Source organism: Chionomys nivalis, chromosome 8, assembly GCF_950005125.1.
Source record: "Chionomys nivalis chromosome 8, mChiNiv1.1, whole genome shotgun sequence".
NCBI lineage: Eukaryota > Metazoa > Chordata > Mammalia > Rodentia > Cricetidae > Chionomys > Chionomys nivalis.
In genome coordinates, this window is record NC_080093.1 from 11,132,152 (window position 1) to 11,141,882 (window position 9,731).

Consider the following 9,731-nt stretch of genomic DNA (forward strand, 5'->3'; position numbering starts at 1 on the left):
ACTACTTGCAATGAATATAGTATCTTAATTTCTATATAAATATTTATATATTCAACATAAAACAAAACAACAAAGAAACAAAGGGTATTGGTAGAATACAAAAACTAAACAAAGTGATAAACCCTAAAAGGTTGGTTCACTAAATTTCAAAAATCAAATCTGCACAATGACAGAAGCAGTGCTTTTATCCTCAAACAGAAAGCACAGAGTAGGATGCAGTAAAAAGTTAGGTATAGACACAAAACTAGTACAAGTGGAGGAGACTCACACGAGCAAAGGAAAAAGTGTCTATTGTCATTCAGGAAGCATACTTAGGAGCTCAAAGTTATGTTTAAAAACAAAAACAAAGAATGTTAAACTACTACTGTGTTCTGTGAGTTCTTCATATAAATATTTTTCCAATCTAATATATATACTACCTGCTAAATCAGAAGAAACTGAGACTTGGAGAGGTAAAGTAGATTATCAAGACCGTACCCCAACCTTGGGGCTTAACAATCATCTATTCAGATAGACATTGCATACTTTGAAGATACTGGAAACTCACGGCAGGAGTTTCATGGATCCATTACCTAACTTTGAGGTCATGTTCTAATGTAGTTACCAAATATTATAATAGGATAATTACATTCCAATCATGATGCTTGGAAAAGGGTGTATGTTCAGATTACTGTCCTATTATCTGCTGTCCTTCCGATAATTTCATGTTCAGAGTTAGAGAAAATGGAAAGAGACATTTCATGAATTTTCGGAAGAAGATGGCCAAACTTGTGTTGGGAAAACAATAGCAAAGTACATGGAGGATAATTACATCTATTAAGATTTCTCTTTTTATAGAAAACCATCAATGGTATTTTGGTGAACTATTTTCTATTCCAATTTTTTTATTTCGATACTGTGGTTTGAATGTGTCTCTACAATAATCATATAATATAAATTTAATGATCACATATCGGGAAGTCATGTCTTTGAGAGAAATTAGGGCTAAATGAGGTTGTGAAGATAGAACCCCACAAGATGGGAGTAAGGGATTTCTAAGAACAGACCAGAAAACAAGTGTATGTTCTCTGTGTCTCACCCTACAATGATGCCCTCTATCATATTATGAATAGTGAAGAGACAATTTCTGTGTGCTGGCACCATGCTCTTGGACATTGCAGCTTCTAAATCATGAGCTGAACAAGCTTCTATTAACTATAATTTGTTTTTCTGTGACATTTGGTATGGCATTGTTGAGTGACCCCAAGACAATTAAAAAATGTGCACTTGCCTATTGTTCTCCATATGGTCAAAAATAGTCACAGTACTACATTATAATAAAAAATGTGATTTCAACTGGCCACATTGTTAGGTATGGGATATAAATAGCTTGTCTAGTTGGTTGACATGAGTTGTTCTCAGGTCCTTTTTTCGTTATTATCAATATTAATGCCATTAACATATTTTTGTATATTCTTTATATTTTTCTATGACATTTTTCAGGATTAATGTGTGAATATTGCAAGACAAATAGAAAGTGTTCTACAGACACATAACATTTTTATAGTTAATACAAGTTAAGAACATGCCCATTTAAACCATCTTCAACAACAGCAAGGGCCGTCAGTCCTGCTATTGGACACGTAGCTTTACTGTAAGAATAAAGTATTTTGGTTTTGTTTACTTTAAATTTTTTCTCTTTTGCTCCATACTACTAATTTCAGTAGCATTTAATTTTTATTCATCGAGTACAATGTACATGTTATACATACATTGCGTGTTATTTTACAGTTTGTAGGTGTTGTAAAATGGCTCAATTGGGTTAATAAATATTCATCATGCTATACTCACAAATGTGGGAAAGATACTTTAAACATTCTCTAGAAACTATTTTAAAGAATATTATGCTTAGTAGACGTAGTCACTATATTATGTAATTCATTTCTTGTGCTAACTTACAATTTTCAGTTGTATGGCTAAAAATTTGGATCTCTTGTGCAATAATTTTGTGATTGCATTTTTCTCTTCTAGGCCTTAGTAAATTCCAGTGTATCATCTGATTTTTAAGTTCACCTCTGAATTTTTTTCTATATGGGTGAGCTCATATAATAATTTGTTCATCTGTGGCTAACTTATTTCACTTTATACACTCTTTACCAGATTGAACCATTTGTTAAAAACATCCATGCATATATATTAACATATATGATATATAATATTTTCTTTATTGATTTATCTACTGATAAAAAATTGATTATGTATCTTTATGTTAAAAGGAAGGGAAAATCATAGTGCATGTTAAAATTAAAACTTCAAGATATTATTTTTCTTCATGTGTATTTCTTTCATCCCATAAGAAAAGTCACAATTAATTAAAAATATTAAGTCTAACCAATGTGAGCTAACAACTGTCTAATACTATATGAATATTTTCTCTTCTCGAATGTTCCTGATATAATAGGACTTATTGATAGTAATAGGACTATTTGATTAGTGTGTATGAATATCATCTCAAAAGGATAGCAATTTTGTTTAGGTACAAATTAAATAATTTTGTCTTTGTACACAAAACACAATTCTGAAGGTATAAACCTTCACTTAGTTGACTCTACTAGAACCATTTCCAGGAAGACCAAAGTGCCACTCTGAAGGGGTTGGTGTGCCCTGCTCTCTAAGAATCAAGTCAGTTTGAAGTCTTTATTCTGCTCTCTGTTGTCATGTTTCACTGCTATGATTTATGGTTATTAAGAAAAAAATAAAGATGATTGGTATTAATATTGAAATATGAACAAGAAATCACAAAATAACTCTGAAGAAACCTTGAGAAGATTTGACTTGTGAGGGTTAGAGGCAAACTTGAAAGTTTTGGAAGCCTCCACTCTTCACTCTGCTGTGTGTTGTAATAAGTGCGGCAGGGCTGCGTCCCTGGCACCCGGCCGCCCGCATGGCTTATGCCCCAAAATAATTACATGGAAACTGTATTCTTTTAAACACTGCCTGGCCCATTAGTTCTAGCCTCTTATGGGCTAGCTCTTACATATTGATCTAACCCATTTCTAATATTCTGTGTAGCACCATGAGCTGGCTTACCAGGGAAGATCTTAACCTGCGTCTGTCTGGACTGGGAGAATCATGGCGACTCTCTGACTCGGCTTCTTTCTCCCAGCATTCTCTTCTGTTTACTCCACCTACCTAAGGGTTGGCCTATCAAATGGGCCTAGGCAGTTTCTTTATTAATTAACCAATGAAAGCAACAGATTAATATAAGACCCACCTCCATCATTTCCTCTTTTTCTGTTTAAACAAAAAAGAAAGGCTTTTACTTTAACATAGTAAGATTACATATAGCAAAACAGTTATCAAGCAAGAATTATAGTTATAATATTTATATCTATTTTATCTTTTATCATAACTAAGGAAAACTATAACTATAACTAACCATTTTTTAACTCCATCAAAGACTCCAGAAGGATATAATACTAACTAAGTAAACAAGAAGTAAGTAACTTCTAAAATTCTAGAAATGACAGAGACATCTTGCTGTCTGTACAGCCACGCAAAGTTCCTCTGTACCATTGGGGCATCCATCTTTGGCCTTCAGGCCCATAGTATCCACAAATTGAAAAGTGTGTTTGCCTGCCTGTGATGGCAGTTTGGGAGTTTCAAGGTAGTTTCGCACAGAGAGGTTCACTAGTAATTCTTTTCAAGAAAATTTGACAAGCAGCATCTGTCTACAAAAAAAATATGTACCAAAGAGATTAAAATAAAATTTAATCATCTTTGGGCAGGAGTAGGAAGGACTTGTTTTGTAACCCAGATTAGCCCTAAACCCTTGGCCATCCTCTCCCATCAACATCCTGCATTCTGGGATTACAGAGCTATATGACAACATCCACTAGATTTCAGACAATTATTACAAAGTAAAGTATTTTTCATATAATTTATAAAGTTCTATGCAAAAGCAAAATATATGAAATACCTCACATTCTGCAAAATAAGATGGAAGACAGAAAACCCTGATGCATTTCTCATTTCTTTTATTCAAATTAGCCCATTAAAGAAAGTTAGGTATAACTTAGGTCTCATCTATAACACAAAAATTGACTTTATTCCTGTCTCTTAGTATATTAAATCGTGTAAAATATAGAGTTTTCTACAACTTTTCCAGGAATAGCCTTAGATATTGGATGAAGGGAAGAATAATTTGAGGCATTAGTTTTGAAGGCTTAATGCATACTTGTTCTGTATGCAATATATAAACTATACGTAAAGAATGTGCAGTAATGAAAAGCCATACAAATGAATCTAAAGGTCCCATGTGAGCCACAAGTAAATCATATTTAAAAGTGAAACTTTCTTCCCTGACTTTCCGGTCACTGGGTAATGACATAATTTCAGGAAGCTATGAGTTTCCAGAGATTTGGTTGGGGACATTGGGTCATGCATGCTACACTCTAATCTGACACTTCACAAGTAGCAGTGACTTCTCTGCAAGCCGGTGATCACTACAGTCAGAACTTGATCATAATTCTAAATTTTCTGTAGGTCCCCACAAGATTATCAACACCCCCAATCAGCTGGAAGTATTCTGGAAAACTATGTCCACATTCCCAAAAAATGGATTATGGATATTTATCTTTGTTGAGAGTGTTGGTTACAAGTTGTTATAAATATTGGTCTGGAAAAAAACTAAACAAAGGATTAGATTCAGAGCTCTTGTTTTGGAAAAAAAAGGGTGGGGGAGTGCTGTGGGACAATGATCTTGTACCTGTAGAGATTTGTCAGTTGTATTGCTTTAATAATATGCTGATTGGTCAGTAGCCAGGCAGGAAGTATAGGTAGGGCAACCAGAACAGAAGAATTCTGGGAAGAGGAAAGGCTGAGTTTGCAGTCGGAACCCAGACACAGAGGAAGCAAAATGAGAATGCCTCACTGATAAAAGGTATCAAGCCACGTGGCTAAACTAGACAAGAATAATGGGCTAATTTAAGATGTAAGAATTAATTAATAAGAAGCCTGAGCTAATAGGCCAACCAGTTTATAATTAATATAAACCTCTGTGTGTTTCTTTGGGATTGAATGGCTGCAGGACTGGTCAGGACATGAACCTCTGTCACATACTACAAGCAAATCTATATGTGTTCTGTGACCATGCTCTCACAGGAAAGATTTTTATGTCTATGTGTATACATTTTTCAGGTATAAAATTACTGATAGCAAACAAATGCACTTTACAGACTAAGGTGAAATGATAATTTAATTAGAATTCCTGAACTGTGCCTGTTAGTTTTCCTGGCATTGGCTAATTCACAATTATTGCAGAGAATGCTGCCATATTATAGGATTAACCTTCATGAGGTTTGGCAGTTCGTTCTTTGTCTCTGGTACATTATGACTTTCTACCAAACACATGTCTTTTATCAATTAGACTTATCTGACCAAAGTATCTTATTATAATTTTTATTTTGGTGGGGATTAAACCCAGATCTTGTACATGCTAAGCACATTCTCCAATACTGTCAGTTTCTCTGTTTAAAGGTGATGTCAGAGAGGAGATGAGAGGAGTTGGTATGGTTTGTTTAGAGATTAAATAAAAGACAATAGAAGTTCCCCTTTTATGACTATGCAAATTTGTTCTTACACATGGGAAAAACACTGAGGATGGAAAACTCTCTCTTCCATGATTCATGAAAGGAACTTAGAAAAAAAGAAGCCATTTAACATTGTTGTATTTTTCTCTCATCACCAGATGTTTAACTCCTACTATAGCTCTACGAGAAAAAAAAAATCCTATTAAAATGTCTCACCCTCATTGCCCTAGCCTCCAGTCAGCCTCTAAAATCAACTCAAACAAACAGAAAACCTTCGTGTTCACGGTTGGACAACCAGGCTTTGTAAGACACATAAAAGTTCCTGAATAAACACTAAAGGAATGGACTGAGAATCCAGGTGAGGGTTAAAGGACTTTTCAGATACTGTCATGCTTGGTACATCTGAGAAGTTGATGGCAGCTCTATTTCTTTTCTTACTGCTAGGACCAAATACCTAAAAAGAAGCAGTGTTAAAGGATTAAGGGAGAAAGGCTTTATTTTGTCCTACACTTTGAGGAGATAGTCTCTTGGTGCAGGTAATGATTCTTGGCTGTGAACATGAAGGAGGACCTTGAAGCTACTTTCCCACATGTAGGCAGAACAAGAAACAGAAAGGAAAATGCCAGCCTCTTATGATTTTATCCTTCAACTTTCATTCACTGTGAGTCTAGCACAAGGTAAGATGCTACCAGCATTCTTGGCAAGGCTTCTCTTTTCAGCTAAACCTGTCTGGGAACATCCTCATATATCCTGAAAACTGAAATTTATGCCCTCGCAATGCTGAAGCATGCATGGAAAGCCCGTATGTGGTGGTTCTGTTGAACTGTCCATATTGGGTTTCATGATCTAAGTTGATGAGGACAGCTAACTAGGCCTCTTCCTCAAGAGGGCACCAGATCTCATTACAGATGGTTGTGGTTGTTTCATCACATGGTTGCTGAAAATTGAACTCAGGACCTTCAGAAGAGCAGACAGTACTCTTAACAGCTGAGATATCCTAGGAGATTCAAAATCCTGTGAAGCTATCAATGAGGATTAACAGTTACAGTGGCTACCTAGGATCTCTGAAGAGAAAGACGAACTTGATCTTAAGAGTCATGGAACATGATGTCAAGTCAAGAAAAGTTTCTGAAATGTTTGTCCTTTAGGGTACCTGATGATCCTCTTTCTGTATGTATAAATGAAATCATTTTTCATAGTTTGAGCTAATTTGAGAATTTATGAAAAGCAGATCCCTTTTAGTCTGCATATACTGCTCCCTGACATGATACAAAATAATTCTGGATTTCTCAAAAATTTTCCCATGAACGTCTGACAGCATTTGTAGCAATGCAGATTCTGGCCTTCTGTGGACATTTCCTGGAAGCCTTTGCCTGAAAACCAGTGAGATATCTTTTACTTTAGGATTTCAGATGTCAGAAACGTTATGACAATATAATTTAAGGCGAGTAAAATAAAATTGTAGATTATGAGGAAGATATTTTTCTAATACCACACTCTATCCCACTTAGAGCAATGTATTTCAAATATTTGTATGTAGGTGGGAGTGCGATGTTTGCATGTCTACCTGTTTATGTGTTAGTGTAGATACATACATAGCAGTGTATGTGCGGAGCTCAGAAGACAATCTCTGGTGACGGCAATCATTTTTTTTTTTAACCTTGTATGCAAGACTAGTTGACTCATGCGTCCAGAATTTACCTGTCTTCACCACCCATCTAATGGTAGAAGTTCTGGGATGTATGTTACTGCACTGAGCTGTACGTGGGTTCTTGGGATTGGATTCAAACTAAGACAGAAGCCGGTACCAGGGACTGGGGTTTTGCTGTGATGGTCCCGACCATGTTTTTGTTTGAAGAAATATAGACCTTGAGAATGTGGATTAGAAAAGCAGTTGAACACATTAAGTGCAGCTTAATGAGCTATACTAGAGGAGTACGGCAGACAGTTGCACTGAGTATGATTTGAGCTGTGGGTGCCTGGATCGAGAGGGTTCAGAAGAGATAAATGTTAATATGTGGCCCAGAAATCACTCTTGTGATAGTTTGGTGAAGAATGTGATTGCCTTTTGTCCTTGTCTAAAGAATCTGCTTGAGGCTAAAGTGAGGAGATTTGAATTAATTCCATTGATGGAGGAAATTTTAAAACAGTGAAGTGTAGATTCTGTTGTGTGGTTATTAGTGTTAACTCTGATGAAGATGTATAATGAAAAGGAGCAAGATGAGCCAGCAGGAAGTTGAATAGCAATAAATCCTGTGTTCAAGGATTCATAAATGAAATAAAGGAACTGATGACCTCAGGACAAGATCCCACCCAGCTTTATTTTTGAATTGTGAAAAGGAATTAAAGAAAAGTTGAAAGCCAGGTGTGATGGCGCAGACCTTTTATCCCAGTACTTCAGAGGAAGAGACTGGTGGATCTCTGCCTTTGAGTCTGTACTGATCTGTGGAGCAAGTTCAAAGACAGTTAAGCTTAGGCAGTGAAGGTAACCATCAAAAACAGAAAGTTGATGAAGATGTAATTGAACAAGCGGGTCGATTTCTAGCCCCAGCAAGCAGCAGAACTTGGCAATTTCAGCCATGTGGTTCTGGCTTTAGAGTTAAGGATAGAAGAAGGAGTTATTGAATTCACCCCCAAGATTAAGAAAAGCTGCTAAGGCTAGGCATGTGTTGGGGATGTTCCTGAATAGAGGTCTAGAGAGGCCATTGCGTGAAGCTTTGGAGTTGCAGACTGAACTGTCTTGAAAATCCTGAAGTTTTAGAGATGCTGAAGCTGTGGGATGCCTGCCAAGGAGAGGTGCTAAAAGAGAGTGGAACCAGCCCAAGAGAAAGAAGTGTGCTGCAGTCACCAGAGTGGAGAGGAGTTAGAGATCTGAAGAGTGTTTTGACATCAGACATGAAGATGCAGCATTTAGAGTTTGCCCAGCTGGTTTTCAGACTTGTTTTGGTCCTGTATTTCCTCACTATGCTCTCTTCCCTATCTTTTGGAACGGTAATGCATGTCCTGTTGGAAGTAGGTGATCTGCGTTTAGATTTTGACTTTACAGGAGATTAAAGTTAAGAGATTGCATGAATCTCAGAAGGGACTTTGAAATTTAGACTTTAAGTAAATTTGATACTGTTATATGAGACTATGGGGATTTTTGAATTTGGACTTTTAAGTTCAACCCAGTGAAGTTACTCCCAGTGAGACAGTCCACTCGCTATTGCCTTCTGATCAAGATACAGCCAGCATGTTTACCTGCATGAAGCCATGTCTTGACATGTCAATGGACTAAGCCTCTGAAAATGTAAGTCACCCTAATTAAAAGTTTTTACTTTATAAGAGTTGCCATGGGCATAGTATCTCTTAGCTGCAATAGAAACCTGAACTAAGATACAGTTCTTTGTACTTGCACGACAAGCACTTAACTAATGTGCCCTTTCCCACGATCCAAAGGAGATATTTTTTATCTAATGTAAAGACAATCATTTTAGGTTGCCATAATATGGTGAATCTTCACTATGTAACCCTAGTATTTCTGCTTCTGGACTTTAATAACCCAGTCATTCATTATTTCATTCACACATTCATACATTTAAACGGTAGATTATTCTCCATCCTTTCAGCAGGCACTGAGATGTAACAAAGGACAAAACAGACACAAGACTTTTCTCAAAGGCACTTAGAGTCAATGAAGAAGGTGACAAGGCAATGAAGTTCAGCAAGACTAAAGTTGCACATGAATAGAGACAGAGAATCCTACACAAAACAGAAAGTCAGGACTACTTTTTGTCATTTATTATGTTTATGTAAGATCTGAAAATGAGTAGCAAATAATGTTACCCGAGGAGCATGGAAGGTCATGTCTACCCAATGCATCTTTCATTTTCAAATGTTTCATCTTCAAATAAAATTCAATATGGGTAAGATGTTAAGAAGAAAGTAGCCAATAGCCCCTTTGGATGTCAGTGTGGCAATTTCTCAGAAAACTAGGAAACAACCTTCCTCAAGACCCAGTAATACCACTTTTGGGTATATATCCAAAGGATGCTCAATCGTGCCACAAGGACATGTGCTCAACTATGTTCATAGCAGCATTGTTAATCATAGCCAGAACCTGGAAACAACCTAAATGCCCCTCAACCAAAGAATTGATAGGGAAAATGTGGTGCATTTACA